A 16,205-nucleotide genomic window follows, 5' to 3' on the forward strand; every position below is an offset into this window, starting at 1 on the left:
AGTTAACCTTTTTTTATACAGATTGATATTTTTATGATTTGAAAGTTTTAACTGAGAGAGACAGTATTAAGAATAAAGGTGTGCATATCCATATAGCTTCTGAGCCTTCTGCTTCAGATTGGAGTGTCCCCTTTTTTAGGCTTTTTTTCCCCTGCCTCTCCACAGTGCACTGGCCACTGTTCTTCTTTCCCCCTGCCCCACACTTTAACTGTAGTGCATCATACTGCCTCCAGAATGCATTTCAAAATTAAACTTGCTGCTTACTGTCATTTTCAGGTTGTGCTTTATTCAGCCATTCAGTGTTCCTCAAACTGCTCAGTGAAACTTACTTCAGGGCTAACTGTCCTTTTTGGAAGTCGGTTGTGCTGGCAGCACAGGGAGCTAGAATGGCATCTGAATTGGAGGGAGTACATGGGGAATAGCCGTAGTAGAAATTGATTGGTTACAGGTTGTGTGTGCACGTGCATGTGTCTGTACGTGTGTGTACATATAAAGCGTGCATACAAGGAAGAGACTGCTTGGGAGAAGGGAGTGGGCATGGAAGAGACAGGAGACATCATTAAGGGGACTTACTCTGGCTTCTTAAAAAGAAAACGTTTAGAAGTATTAGTTTTTACAGAAACCAGACCAGACACATAGCAAATATTAAAAGTAGCCTCTGATTAGGACTTGGCTCCAGGCTCTGGCTATGTGTTTCAGGCTGAGTAAAAGGAGTGCTACTGTGGGAGGGGCTGAAAGTGTGCAGCCTTCTCACACTGCTGATAGTGTTGTGTGGAGGTGGAGGAAAGGAGCAGATGGGCAGGGGAAAGAAACTATGTGGGGGTGGGGGAAGTACAGTAAGGAGCAGAGGTGAAAGTAAGCCGGTATGGTCTGGTACAGGATACTGGCAAGAGCCGGTACACAGCCGACCGTACCGGCAGGGGGCAGCTTCACCAGGCCAGCAATTTAAAGGGCCTGGGGCTCCTGTCAGCGGCCAGAGCCACAGGCCCTTTAAATAGCTGCCAGAGCCCCACTGCTGGAGCCCTGGGGTGGTAGCAGCAGCAGCAGCCGGGAGCCCCGGGGCTACCGCTACCATGGGGCTCCGGCGGTGACTAAAAGGGCCTGAGGCTCCCAGCCGCAGGCCCGGGCCCTTTAAATATTTATTTAAAGGCCCTGCCTCTTGCCATTGAGGCCCCATCCCCTTCCGGTTGAGGCCCTGCCCCCTGCAGAGGACTACAGCCCAGAGTACTGGTAAGTCCTTTAAGTTACTTTCACCCCGGTAAGGAGACTAATTCCAAATCTCTGTGTAGCCTCTTGTTGAAAAATGGCAGCTCTGCATTGAAAATGCATGGCAGCAAAAGTGGGAAAAGCCATCCACAATTCACTGGCAAGCTCATAGAAAAGAATTCCATTCGCATGAAGGCATGCACAAAAGAGTAGCTAATTCTAGACCTAAGAGAGACATCAGTGTTGCTGTAAAAAATCTGTGAGCTGGAAAAGCATGGAAATAAGCATCCCATGTTCAATAGTACTACAGGAAATTCCTTTTTAAACTAAGTAGACTATACCTACTTAGGTGAATGTATCTGCAGTTAAGCATTTTGATTTGAAAAGGCTCATCAGCATCTACACACTTAGATTGGGATTTTCAAAGGAGCATAACAGAGGTAAGCACCAAACTCCCACTGAAATTCAGTGCTGTTGAGTGCCTAGTTTCCTTAGGGTCCTTTGGGAAATGAGACTTCTTTGATATGGGACAGGTGAGAAGCTTGAGTATACAGGCCAAACATATTCTGAGATGGAGGCTTAAACTTGAGCTTTAATTTCTTTATATTTATACTGAAACAATGAGTGACTCTTTTAAAGGCTTCAGTTTCACTTTCAAAGTTCTCTAGACTCTTGTCAAGCATAGGAGGGTGCAAACAAAACATGACGATACAATCATCCCAGTTAACAGAGAGATTCACTTTAGTTTCCTAACCTTATTTAAAGATGAGCATTATTTAAAAAAAAAAAAAAAAAACCCTACTCAGTCGTATAGTTATTCAGGTAAGAAACTAGTTTATTAGCAATACTACAGCAGGAAAGTAGTATGAAATGAACAAAGCAGTCCATCATAAATTTATGCTAGCATACAAAATATACCTTGTTCGCTGCTGTGAATAAGATTGATGGTCAACCCATGTGTCATATACACAAGTTTTCAAAAATGCCACCCACCCACATCAACAGGTGCGGGAAATCGATGGTGCCTGCAGTCCCCTGTGGCAGAGGATGGAGACATTTGTCAAGGGACAATAAGTAGCTCCTCTCTGGAAGTCTAACACCCATTGGCCAGCTGGAGGAGAGAGGTGCTGATTAGCCTGCATTCTGCAGATCCCAGGATTTAGCCCAACGCAGGGGCCCTTTGGAGCCTCTTTTGTCTGCATTCCAGCAGCACACTCAAACAAGGATTGGGAACCCAGCATGATGGATGCCGTGGGTCTAGCCAGTTGCCTGTTAAGGGGTCAGAAAGGAAATTTTTCTCCCAAGGGCCAAATGGCAGAAGATCAGGGAGTCTTTTGCCTTCCTTGCAGCACCTGCAAGCACCAGTGGGTTGAGTAGGAATGCACTGAGTACATTACTGAGGTACAAGGGTGGAGCTGTTTATTTGTCACAACTTGCAATCAGTTTCCAGTGCAGCTAAGAGAATAAAATGAACAGTTCCCAGGGGAAAAAGACCTAGGATTTTGATGATGTGCCTTGGGCTCAAATTATAGGGTGAGACCTTGTGGGCTGAGGTCCCCACCCTGCTGCACCCTCTGTCCCCCTAGCGGTGAGGAGGGTGCTAGGATTCAGAGAGAACTGAGTCCTGGGGATAGGCTGAGGAGAGCCTACTCTGCGTTACGGATTATATGGTAAAGAGCCCTCTAACCCTGGTGCTAGTTACGGGTTATATGGTAAGGAGCCCTGTAACTGTGTAACCCCCACACTAGAACCAATTAAATGTCTGGTGTAGGAGAATATGCTGACAGGAGAGAGCTCTTCTTTTGCCATAAAAAACCACCTCCACGAGCGGTGTAAGTTTTGTCGGCGGGAGAACTTCTCCCGCCGACATAGTGCTGTGCACATGCACGCTTATGTTGGTGTAACTTACATTGCTCGGGGAGGTAGAATATTCACGCTCCTAAGTGACATAAGTTTTGCCGACATAGGCTGTAGTATAAACATATCCTTATATTTTGGAATCTCTTGACTTCTGAGATCTTAATGTTGTGTTAATGTTGGTTTTTTGCATTTAATTTCCTGTTTGTTTTAATGGGGGGAAAGTGTGTGTGTGTGAGAGAGAGAGAGAGAGAGAGTGAGTGTGTGTTTGGGGGTGGGAGGGAGTGCTGTTAGTTATATCACAATCTGCTCTTAATTGACTCATCCCAAAGTGACTGTCTTAACTGAAACCTGGTTTGGCAAAGCACTTAAGCAAGTGTGTGAAAACATGTGAGCTGAAGTCAATGGAGCTGTTTACATGCTTAGTTATGTATATTCTTAAATATTTTGCTGGATCTGAACCTAAAGCTTTTAAACTATACAGACACTCCTAAGATAAAAGGTTATTGAGCACAGTCAACATTCTAAGCCAAATGGAAACTGTACTGATGTGGTTACATTCAAACACTGACTTTAAACCTCTATAAATAATACTGGAATAGTTGTCTTCAGGGTTGGCTTTAAATCTCATTAAGGACCACAAAGTAAGCAAAGGGCCCAGTCCTGAAAACTCTTACACTTGAGTAATCTCTTTATAATCAGTGCATTAGTTGCATGAACAGTAGTTTGCAATTTCGTGCCCCAAGTTTGAAGATTTTAGATTACAGTTATACATAAGGCGACCATACGTCCTGTTTTAGCTGGGACAGTCCCTTTTTCAGCTGGCAAGAGCAAACGGGACAAATGGCCACTTTTGTCAAAAAGTAAGGTGCAGAAGAACGTGCAGGGCTCAGGGCAAGTGGTGATGCCAGCCCCACAGGGGGAGAGAGGCAAGGGGCAGGCAGGGCTCAGGCAAGCACCGATACCAGTGCCACGTGGGGAAGGGGGTTGGGCGAGCAGCTTGGGCCAGCCCTTCTCGGGGGGGGGGGGGCAGTGAGACGCAAGAGATGCAGGCCAGTCCTGGTTGTGGGGGAGTGGGCCCCAGACGAGCCCCATGTGGTGTACCATTTTCCCTTTGGGAAATATGATCACCGTAGTTATACAGAAATTCAGAATACACATGCTTATAATGGAGCTGAAGGAATACATTGAAAATGCATTTTTTCTGAAAAGAACAGCATTTGAAGGAAGAATATTTTTTCATTTTCATCAAAAACAAAAATTCACATTTTTTCTTAGGATTTTGCACAAAACCCATCAAGTGTTGATGGAAAAGAAATGTTCTCTCAAAAAATTCCACCTAGTCAAAAAGCCGCTTTTCATTAAAAAATCAAAGTTTTGGGAAAAAATACTTCAGCCAGCTCTAGTGCATAGGTTGGGTTTGCTCAGACTTTGCAAAAATACTCTTCTTTTAGTGCGCAAAGTGTGGGAAATTTCAGTTTTAAATGGAATTTGTTTGGTTAAAAAGTGTAGCCAAGCCTGTTGAGTAAGTAGTCATGATGCTGTGTTAAGTACCATAACAGAAACCATGGTTAAAACCTTTTCTAAACAGGTTGTTGTTCTGGTATTTGAATACAGTTTGTCCTTGGCTACACTTGCTGTTGAATAGTGTTCAGCACAAGTCAAGAGCATCTGTTGCTGATGCTTGATGCTCTTATTTTTCCTGGTGTAGACAAGAATAGGCCTCCCTATGATTTCACCATCTGGAATACAACTCTTACTTTTCCTAACTGACGGGTTTTGGATTAGAAAATGTAAAGCCTTGCCTCATTACCTAGATAGTATGTTCACTGTGTAGTAGCATCAGGCCTAACATCTTCACTCAGCACTGGAAAATTGGAGCTCAAACCCTGCAATCCAAGACTACAGCCTCAGATGTCTAAAGATTGTCAGTTATGGTTCTTGACATTTTACATAATATATGTATTCTACAAACACAAACTACACTAAAAACAACATTACTAAGGTTACAAAGTCAAGCACTCAAAAGGCAGGAGATGCCAGAATTAATGTTGCCTGTGCAATCTTCATTGATCCTCCTTGTGCATATGTATTATAATCTTCAATTATAATTATTCACAGGACACCTACCTTATTCAGTTCATGGAATGGATTGCGTTCACTTAATGAGCAGTTATTCAGGATTTTGTTTTCTTTTTTTTCTTTTCTTTTTTTTTTTCCCCATTGTGTGGCCCCAGACCTTATTTACTGCACACTTTTTGAATCCAGCTCTGAAAATGTAATTAATTTCCTTATGGGCTTTTCTGTAGCACTGATCTCTATAGTAACTGAGCGCTTCATGGACATTAATGAATTTATTTTCACAATACGCCTGTGAGTTGAGGGGATATATTTATCTCTATTTTACAGATTAACAACTGAGGCAGAGAGAGATTAAAGTCAGAAGAATTCATTCATTCTGAGTGTTCAGTTTGAGACACACAAGGCCAGATTTTTCAGAATAGTTCTTTATATGTTCAGATGGGTGGGGAGTTAGAAGCTCCCCGTGAATGGAGGGATAGGAGCGGGAGAGAGGGGAGCTTGGCTCCAGGTTAGGGTGGGGCGCCATCATAGTTCCTACTGCCGCTCCTACAGCTCAAGGGCTGGTGCCCAGTGCCCTGTGCTTCTCCTTCTTGCCCCCTTGTCATCTGCCACCCTGTGCACCAACATCTCCCTGCCCCCTTGCCTGGGCATTGGTGCCCTCTCTCATTCTTTTTCCCCTACCCCAGAATGTCTCTGCTGGAACTTGTGGTGGCTGGAAGGCGGAGCTAGAGAGTCCTACCTGCTCCCTGGTGGCCAGCCCAATCTTGTGTGCAACCTAGGCTGCTGTATCCCCTCCTCCAGATGCTGCTCCCCTCCCCACCCCTCAATATTTTCCTTGCAGAAGCTCTAGCCCTCCCTCGCTCCCCTGCTTCTGTTGCCCTTTTGTTGAAAACGGCTCCCATTGACTTCATTTACAGTTGTGAATTCTCAATACTTCTCAAAATCAGACCCCCGGGTGTCTCATACTGGGCCCCCGGAAAATGAGGAACATACAATTGGTGACAACTTGTGAAAAGTCTGGTTTAGGTGACTTGCCTAGGATTGCATAGGAACTCTGTGACAGAGGCAAAGAGATCCAGTTCTTCAGGATAACATTGAACTTCCTTAACCATAAGACCATCCTTTCTCTTCCTCCAGTCCCCTGCTTCATTCACTGCACACTTCCCAACTTCTGTAACAAATAAAGCAACTCTCCTTCACTGTACGACCTTGATTCATCCCCAGAACAGGTCTGTGCACTGAATGAGGCCAGGGTCCTGTGGAAAAAATAGTATGTAAAAACTGTATCATAATGTATACACACAAGGGTGCTGAATTAAGGTGACACAGGCATTGTTAATTCTGGCCATTACTAACCAATTGAGCGCTTGACTTTGCAACCTTAAGAATGTTCTTTTAATAGGGTTTGTGTGTGTGTAATATATATAAATGTATACAAATGATATAACTTAATGTATCCTCTCATACCGTAATATAAATAACGTGAGTAGGGGAAGAGAGAGAAATATTCTATAAACTTCCTGACAAAAATCTCAACTGGAATTTTCTACAATGGCAAATTAAACCCCATAAGAAAACAAAATGAAATTCAATAAAGACTAAGTCCAAAGTACTACATTTAGGAAGGAAATACCAAATGCATAACTACAAAATGGGGAATAAGTGGCTAGATGGTAGTCCCAGTAAAATAAGAGCTCACTGTCTCCCTTGTATATCACAGCTCTTGAAAGATTTTCCTTGATTGTTTGGGAAATTTTGATCACCACCTCTTTCTCCAAACATCTTGTTGCATCTGTAGGAGAAAAGAGCTTACACGTGGCTTTGAACTCTCAGCCAAGCCGTAAAGCAATATAAAACCATGGTGGATGCGGTTGTTTTTTTTAAAAGATAAGAATAAAAAAGAGTAAATCTTTTCCAAAAAATGACTGTGAAGATCAGTCATCACAGCTGTGCAGAACCATTGAAATGGGACTGGAAGGGACCTTGAGAGGTCAAGACCAACTCCCTGTGCTTTTGCAAGACCACATAAGCCTAGACCATCCCCAACATGTTCTTGCAAACCTACAAAGATGGGGATTCCACAACCTCCCCTGGAAGCCTATTCCAGTACTTTACCAGCCTTAAAGTTAGAAAGTTTGTCCTAAATCTCCCTTTTTTGCAGTTTAAGCCATTACTTCTTGTCCCACTTTCAGTGGACTTGGAGAACAACTGATCACAGTCTTCTTTCTCACACCCTTTAATATATTTGAAGACTTATCAGGTTCCCCCCTCAATCTTCTTTTCTCAAGACTAAACATGCCCTGTTTTTTAATCTTTCTTCATAGGTCAAGTTTCCTAAACATTTTATTATTTTGGTTGCTTTCCTCTGGCCTCTCTCTGGTTTATCCACATCTTTCCTAGAATGTAGGTGCCAGAATTTGATGTATTACTCCAGATAAGGCCTCTCCATTGCTGACTAGAGTGGGACAATTACCTCCTGTATCTTGCATCTGACACTTTTTTTGCAAATGCACATATATTCATATTCAATGTGTGATCCAGTATAACCCTCAGATCCTTTCAGTGGACTGCCACCGAGCCAGTTATTCCCCATTTTGTAGTTATGCATTTAATTTTTCCTTCCTACGTGTAGTACTTCACACTTGTCTTTATTGAATTTCATCATGTTGATTTCGACCAATTCTCCAGTTTCTCAAGGTTGTTTTGAATTCTAATTCTGCCCTTCAATGTGCCTGCCACTCCTCCCAGCCTGGTGTCATCTGCAAATTTTATAAGTGTAGCCATAATCAAGTCATTAATGAAAGTTCTAAATAGTACCGGACCCAGGACTGATCCCTGCAGGACCCTACTAGATACATTGTCCTCCCAGTTGACACTGATGATTACTCTGAGTATTGTCTTTCAACCATTTGTCCACCCACCTTTCATAATTTCATCGAGACCACATTTCCTTAGGTAGCTTATGCGAATGTCATGTTGGACTGTGTCTAAAGCCTTGCTAAAATCAAGTTATATTGTGTCTACTGCTTCCCCCTATCCACTAGTCCAGTAAACCTGTCAAAGAAGGAAATTAGATTGGTTTGGCATGATTTGTTCTTGACATATCCATGCTTGCTATTCCTTATAACCCTTTTGTCCTCTAGGTGCTCAGAAATTGATTATTTAATAATTTGTTCTGGTATTTTTTCCAGATCTTTAAGTTAGGCTGACTGGTCTACAATTCCAGGGGCACCTTTGTTCCCTGTTTTGCCCTTCTTCAGTTCTCCTGGGCCTCACCCAGCCTCCATGAGTTCTTGAAGATAATTTCTAACGGGTCTGAGATTGCTTCAGCTAGTTTCTTAAGTATCCTACAATGAATTTAATTAGGCCCTGCCGACTTGAATACATCTAACTTATCTAAATATTCTTTAACCTATTATTTCCCGGTTTTTGTTTGTGTTTTTTCCCCCTTGTTCATATTAAATGGCGTTGAGTATCTGATCACTATTAGTAACCTTTTTAGTATATAGAAAACACAGTGGGATATTATAGCAAATAACATGACAGTGAATTCATCAAGAGGGACATCTCCAATATCTGTAAAACCAGACAAGCAGCTATAGAGTTAAAATAAAATAATTATTTATCTTTGTCAGTCCGTATGGTTGCTTTTGTAGTGTCCTTTTGTTCGAGAATGGGAACCATTACTCTTTTCTGAGATTTCTTTATATCGTGCAATATTTCTATGACCCTTGTGTATCCAAGGGTGTTTAGCTGAAGCCTATTAAAGCAAAATTAACTCTGTGTTTCTGACAAGTGATTGCCTTTTACTGAAAAGCCAAAGAATACCAAATGGTGGTTATGTGGTAAATTTGTGCCTGTGACCTTTTTTAGATTAGTTCTAAAATCTCAGTCCAAATTATATATATATGTGTGTGTGTGTGTGTGTGTGTCTTTCATGTGTATACATATTTATACTGTGTCTCTCACTCCCTCTGTTTTCCCCAGGCTGGATTTGATTTAAATCATGATTTTAATCACTAGTCAGGAAGACTGGATTTAATCATGGATTTCTACATAAAAGTGCATTCTTGTTGGTTGTTATAACCTTAATACATATTCTTCACAACTCAGAGATAGATGTAGTTTTCATCTTTAGAAGGTATAGACTATAGATTTTTAAACAGTGATTTATTTTGAAAACTTTTCAGATTAGTTTTACAGCTATATCAGAAAATGAATGATTGTTTGGTTATTTCATTTACCAAAGGTAATTGAAGCAGATATTTATGAAGTCATTGGGAGGTGAAATATCTCCAGTTCAACAGGTTAATCATTAATATTTGGAGGATTTTCTTGCCATGCTGTATTAGGAGGAGAACGTCACCAGACAGACATTTAAATTTGTTTTATTTAACTAAAACAACAATGTTATGTATTCTGGATTTTTTTTCTTCAACAGCAAACATATAATATTTAACAAAACAAGAATATGAATTTTTGAATTTAAACATTCACGTTTTTTAAAATCAGGTTTGTTTGTTTTAAAATTGTTTAACTAAAATAGTTAAATTAAAAAATTTAATTGACTGTCAGCCAGGTCAACATGAGAAACTTAAAATATTGGCTTCTGTAGCTAACTCAGTCGTCTTCACCTTCATTTTCCCATTTGTTCATAATCTGGAAAAGAAAAACAAGCTTTCCTGCTTTTTCGGGTCCCAAAAGATTTCTCAATTTGGAATGAATTAGTCCAAAAGAAGAAAATATTCGTTTTACACCAGCAGAAGAAGCTACTGCTGTTAAAAGTGAGATTATCACTTCAACCGTCTCTGAATCCAAGTGCTTGCGTGACTTCCACCAGTTCACTGGTGTGCTTTTTTTTTTTTAAAACATCGTCAGCAAACATATTGCTTGAATGGTTCACCCTTAGCTCTGAAGTTTATTATAGTTGGCATTATGGAGGGATGATTGCTGGATGTCCATGTCATAGCCAACTCCTCTTCTTCAGCAGTTAAGGTTTGACCCTGGTACCAAGTATTGAGAATATTTGCAAGAAAATGAGCTGGAGATGGTGCTTGTCCCAGTCATTTTTTAATGCTTGCAATTTAACTCTGTCATTGCATATTTCTCTCTTTGAGATCTCACTCAGTTTCTTCCAAATTTCAACAGCACCAGCAATAAAACTGCTATTTCCCTGCATTTTGTTCAAGGCTACAGAAATAGGTTTCGGGGTACTCAACATGTGTTCAACATTTCTCTTAAGCCCAACATTGAGAACTTTGGCTGTCACAGTGCCATCTATTTTTTCATGATTTTGTTCATAAACTGTCATCGGATTAGGCCAGTACTTGATATAGTGCTGAACACAGTCCACTACTGAGTTCCATCACACATCTTCTGGGAGAGTTAGCTTGGTTCCTCCCACTTTTTTCAGAGCAGCTGCTGCAAAGTGGTTGTTACAGAAGTATTTTGCAATTTCAACAGCATTAGCCTTCATTTCTGGAACACTGAAGTCTTTGGCTAGGAGGTGCATCAAATGAGCACTACAACTGTACGTTATTAGCTTGGGACTCTCTTCTAAATTTCTTCTCATCTTGGATAAATCTGCAGCATTGTTTGTGACCAAGCTGCGTACTAGACATTTGAATTTTTTTTCCCCACAGTGTGTTATAGCTTTTACTGCTACTTCTTGTAAGTATTCTACTGTGTGTGCATTTCCTGATGTATCAATTGTTTGTCTAAGGAAGACATTCCTTTCTTCTGTTGTCACACAAGCACATACAACAGGATCATTGTGGATGTTGCTCCACCCATCGAGACTCAGGTTAACAATTTCACCCTCTAGACCTTTCGCACACTGCTCAATTTCTCTTTCATACACTTTATCCAGCACTTTGCCTGTGGCATCTGCTCTGTTGGGTGGACTGTATCCTGGTCTGAATGACTGAACCATGTTAATGAAGTGTGTGTTCTCAATCACATGGAAAGAAGAGTTTGTTGCACAAACAAACCGGGCAATGTTTTCATCAATTACCTCTTTTTGTAATCTGCTGGTTCTTATCACAAATTTATCTATGGTTGTTTCTGGATGATGGAGGTTTTTTTTTCTTTTTGCTCCAAGTGATATACTGTGGCTACATGACATACATGATGTGACCGAAACACTATCATTGGCAGATAACTCTGAAACTATAGAAAATGATGCAAAAAGAAAAGGAGTACTTGTGGCACCTTAGAGACTAACCAATTTATTTGAGCATGAGCTTTCGTGAGCTACAGCTCACTTCATCAGATGTTTACCGTGGAAACTGCAGCAGACTTTATATACACACAGAGAATATGAAACAATACCTCCTCCAGTGGGGTGGGAGGAGGTATTGTTTCATATTCTCTGTGTGTATATAAAGTCTGCTGCAGTTTCCACGGTAAACATCTGATGAAGTGAGCTGTAGCTCACGAAAGCTCATGCTCAAATAAATTGGTTAGTCTCTAAGGTGCCACAAGTACTCCTTTTCTTTTTGCGAATACAGACTAACACGGCTGTTCCTCTGAAACCTAGAAAATGATGGTGATCTTGAAGGTGGATAGTCTTCAGAATCCTGTATGTTGAGGATGGATTCTCCTAAACAAAATAAGTCAATGCAGTTATTTAATTATTATTACCATACTGCTCATTTAGTATTACTCATTGCATTCACTGACACTCAGTACTACTTTAAAGGTGAAATTGTAAAAGGAAGATCTGCCTATTTCAACTATTTATTTTTTATCACAACTGCATCTAAAATGATAGTACCGTAGAGTAACAACTATATTTTTTGCTCAAACATGAGAATTCAAGAATAGTCTAGAAGGAAGAGAGCTAGTCCTTAAGAAAGAAGTATGAAATAAAAAAATTTACCAACCTGAAGATCCTGCACGTTCAGACATGTTCTTTTCATCATCTTCAACGCAGCTCCTTCCTGAGAAGGAACACTTCTCATGATGTTGTTTCATTCGGGCAACCAGGCCTTCTTTGTTGCACTGTTTGCATTTTGCACGCATTCCTGTCTTACCCACAGGTAGAGGAATTTGGTTCAAATATTCCCAAACTGGGTCTCTTTTACAGCCTGCTGCCATTATAGGTTTTCCCTTCTAGTGAGAGGGTGGTATGGTAGATCTCAAATCAATGAAGGCTATACTCAGAAAGACCTCAAGACTTTTGGAATATGCTGCTCAAACAGTTTCACTTTTGTTTCTACTTCCTGTCCCTCCCTTCTCACGTTTATCTCCAGACTTCTTCTCCTTGTCCAGGTCTATTCCACCCCCCAGCAATCTTTTATTCATTGAACTTTTTGAAACTTTGCACTTTTAGCGAGAGGTAAGGGATTGACTCTGTGTACACAAATTTGCAGAGGGGCAACAGGGTTGAGGTCTGTTATTTCTCACCTCTATTATATTATATTATATTTTATATTATTTAAAACCGTTTTTGCTGTTAACAAGCGTGTTATCTCTGGAGAGACAAATCCACAGTTTGTGAACTGCAAAACTAAGCATCTTTCATGGTATCTTCTAGACTGAGCCCCATTGGATAGATAGAAAGATTAACCTAAATAATCTATACAGAAGCCCCTGGAACCCTATAAGATTGGAATTCATGATTGGAATAATCCATGAATTCTTGGAACTCATTTACAAAACTTTTCTTAAACATTGCATGAATATATTGTCTCATATTTTAGAATTAGAATTTATAATCCCTATTCCATGATGAGATATCTTTGAGCTATAATGTATCTTAATTAAAACTATCTTTAGATAGATTTTGTCCTCAAAAAGCATTTTATCAAAAAAATCTGATTTAAATTAAAAAAAAAATCCTTTTTTTTTTTAATTTAAAAAATCATTGATTTTTATCCACCCAGCTTTCCCCGCCCCTCCCTCCTCCCAATGTGAATGTGGAGATATATGGGCCTTTTCCCTCCTTGTCCAACCTCAACCCGTTCTTCCAGCTTGGACTAGAGCTGTTAGGTCTAAGTTCACTCAGTAGCATAAATGAGCTTGAATGGAGTTGCATCTGTTTGTCAGTGGTAAATTTGGCTTATTCATAGGCTTGATTGTGGAACCCTTACTTACATGAGTAATACTTACATAAATAGTTCCACTTATTTAAAGGGGGCAACTTGCATGAATAAGTGCTAACTAGTGAATTCCGTGATCCTGGCCCTATGCATATTTTCGTGTGGTGTGAGGTACCATTGAAATATCTCTTCAGTGATTCTTTTGATGGCTGCACGTTTTGACGAGGTTGCTGCCCTTTTTCAAATTATAGGCCATTGGTTGAAAGGGATTTCTTTATTGAGGAATCTTTCTAATTTTTTCAGGAACCAAATATAAACGTGATGTTATCCATTTTTAGGTTACATTTCTAGTGACAATAACTCTTTGAACCATTTAAAAATGAATAATGTTATCACTATTTAATCTATAATTATGGTGTGTTGAGTCCTTTCATATCTCAGCAATACCGCCTTGATTTTATTCTGACTATTAAGTCACCGTAAGTGTTTTGAGAGCTCTTCTCAAAACAATCTTCTGAAATGAATAATTTTAAAAAATTACAAATAGAAGGTGTAACAAGTTCCCCTACGGGTGCCACTTGAAACTGGGGTATCACTGAGCCAGTCAGATCCATTAGCCTGGACTCCCTTTCACACTGTGGTGTTGTGATATGTTGCCAAGCTCTCCAATCTTGCTCTTTCACCAGTATACACACATATAGGGACACACCCAGCTGCAGCTTTACACAGATGCTGCAATCAGCTCTGCATGGGAAGGCTCAGCTAAGGCATCTCCCAGTTGCTAAGGCACGCAGTCCCCTCTGGAGTGTAAACCTGAACGTATACTGTCTTGCGCTGCACAGGAAACTGTGCCGCATAAGCTCATAAAATTCACTCACTCCCTCAATGTGGAGAGAGAGATATGCCACAGCTTTCTGCTCTAAATTATAATTTCCACACATTGGTTTTAGTTAAAACAAAAGCAAATTTATTAACTACAAAAGGATAGATTTTAAGTTGTTATACATGATAGCAAACAGATCAAAAGGAAATTACCTGAGTAAATAAACAAAACTGCAAACTGAGTTTAACAGACTAGATAGGTAGGATATGAATTAGCAAGTTTCTCACCCTGAGTGATAAACAGGCTGTCAGATTCTTAAGGCACAAGCTGCCTAGGCTTTGCAGCTTGGGTTTTCCAGGTTTTCATACACAATTTAAGAATCCCTCTAGCCTGGGACCATCACTTCCCACAGTTCAATCCTTGCCTCTCAGGTGTTTCCAGGTGTGGTGTTGTAAGGAGAGTGAAGTGCCATCATGATGTCATTATCCCCCTTGTATATCTTCTTCCCACTTGCTGGAAAGCTCTTTTGCTTTGACCTGGGTCAAACAGTTCCCATTGTGTAGTGCGATCTCAGAGAGGTTTCTATTGTACACTGTTCCTGGTAATCCTTGTGCTTGTGTGCATTTCCCCAGTACACCATTAACATTGTTTGGCCTTTTTACTGTTGTACCTGAAAGGCTGCTTGTGGGTGTTTCTAACCTCACAGCATGTTTCAGTAGCACATACATAGCCAGACTTCATAACGTCACATATGGTGGTAGCACATACAATCCAATGAGATATTACTGTCTTGCAGATCAAGACTTTTAGAATAATATCTCACAAAGCATACTTTGTACAAAACATATCCTAATTGCACGATAATGGTGGATATTGAGGTGCCAGAAGGAAGGAAATCACAAATAAGTTAACAGATGTGTCATGCCACTAGAAGATATTAATTATCTTGTCCAACTAATTTACCCTACAAATTAGTTTTATCATGGCTTATGTATGATGATTACAGTAAAATAAAACTTTCCCTATTCAAAATTTTCTTTAGTTAGATGGTAGCTAGTACTAATTGAAATCCAGTGCTGCTGTAAATAACAGACTATCCTCCCTGTGGGGCTGTTCATTCTGCTGTTCAGACCAAGTTTATAATCATTTGTTTTGCTCTCACTAAAAGTCTTCCAGGTTTGTGGAGGAATTATAACTCTGTTGTGGTTGTGTAAGTCTTTGTATCACCTCAGAACAATACTGTCATTCTTGGAAAGGCACAGGAAATGCGGAAAACCATACCTGAAATTGAAAATACAAGCTATTCCATTGCAGGAACATTTTACACAAAACTATAGAAGCGTTATTGTTCCGTTACCATAAATTCTAATCAACCATCATATGAGAGAAGGTCATAGTTTAACAAAATGTGATGTATATATTGCTAGGTAAGTGTTAGTGGATCTACATGTGTATATATGTGCGAGTGTGTGAATCTTATTTGAAAGCAAGTATTTTTCTTGGCTGGCCTTTTTCTTTTTTCTGTATAAGAATGCCACTAGAAAAATTAGAAATTGCTATTAATCTGGTTGGCTCATCTCTCCCTAAATTTCCATCTATTGAACTGTTTGTTTTCTTTGCAATCAAAAGTTCAGAATTTTTGCTTACACCGATAAATGTGAGTTGTTAAATTTAGGTCAGTAGACTAAAAATGCATTATTGGGTTTGGTGCTGTGCTTCAAATGAGTAGGATTTAAATCACTGCGTTTTTGGCTGGGTAGAAATTTTCTTGAATCTCATTTATGCAAACTGAATTTAGAGGGTCAGTCTTTATCCTCCCCCCCCAAAAAAAAAAACCAACCTTTTTTTGTCTTTGTTCAAGCAAAAGGGTGGGAGGGAAAATACCAAATAAATAGAAAACGATCATCATAATGCCTAGCTCTTAAAATTTTTCAACAAATATTTCTCTCAGCAATCAGAGCCATAAGCCTTTTCATCTTCAAAGTAGTTGCAAACTTTTCATAATTGATTCCCACAATATCCTATTGAGAAAGCTAAGTAAATATTATCCCCCATCTTATAAATGGGAAACTGAGGCATGTCAATTAAGTGGCTTGCTTAATGTCTTGGAAGTTCCTGGATCCAAGTTCTGTGCTGAGACAGGTAAACCATGTTTTATGGAAGTCCATCTGTCTTGGTTTTTTCACATGTAAGAT

The 16,205-nt window shown here is 40.0% G+C and overlaps 1 protein-coding gene across 5 annotated transcripts in view; it reads left to right on the top strand.

The window, feature by feature from the left end:
• SIPA1L1 (signal induced proliferation associated 1 like 1) overlaps positions 1–16,205 on the top strand; it is a 389,217-nt gene that overhangs the window by 335,644 nt on the left and 37,368 nt on the right. The gene's annotated exons all lie outside the window — the stretch shown is intronic.

The sequence above is a fragment of the Caretta caretta genome, chromosome 6 (assembly GCF_965140235.1).
Source record: "Caretta caretta isolate rCarCar2 chromosome 6, rCarCar1.hap1, whole genome shotgun sequence".
Classification (NCBI taxonomy): Eukaryota; Metazoa; Chordata; order Testudines; family Cheloniidae; genus Caretta; species Caretta caretta.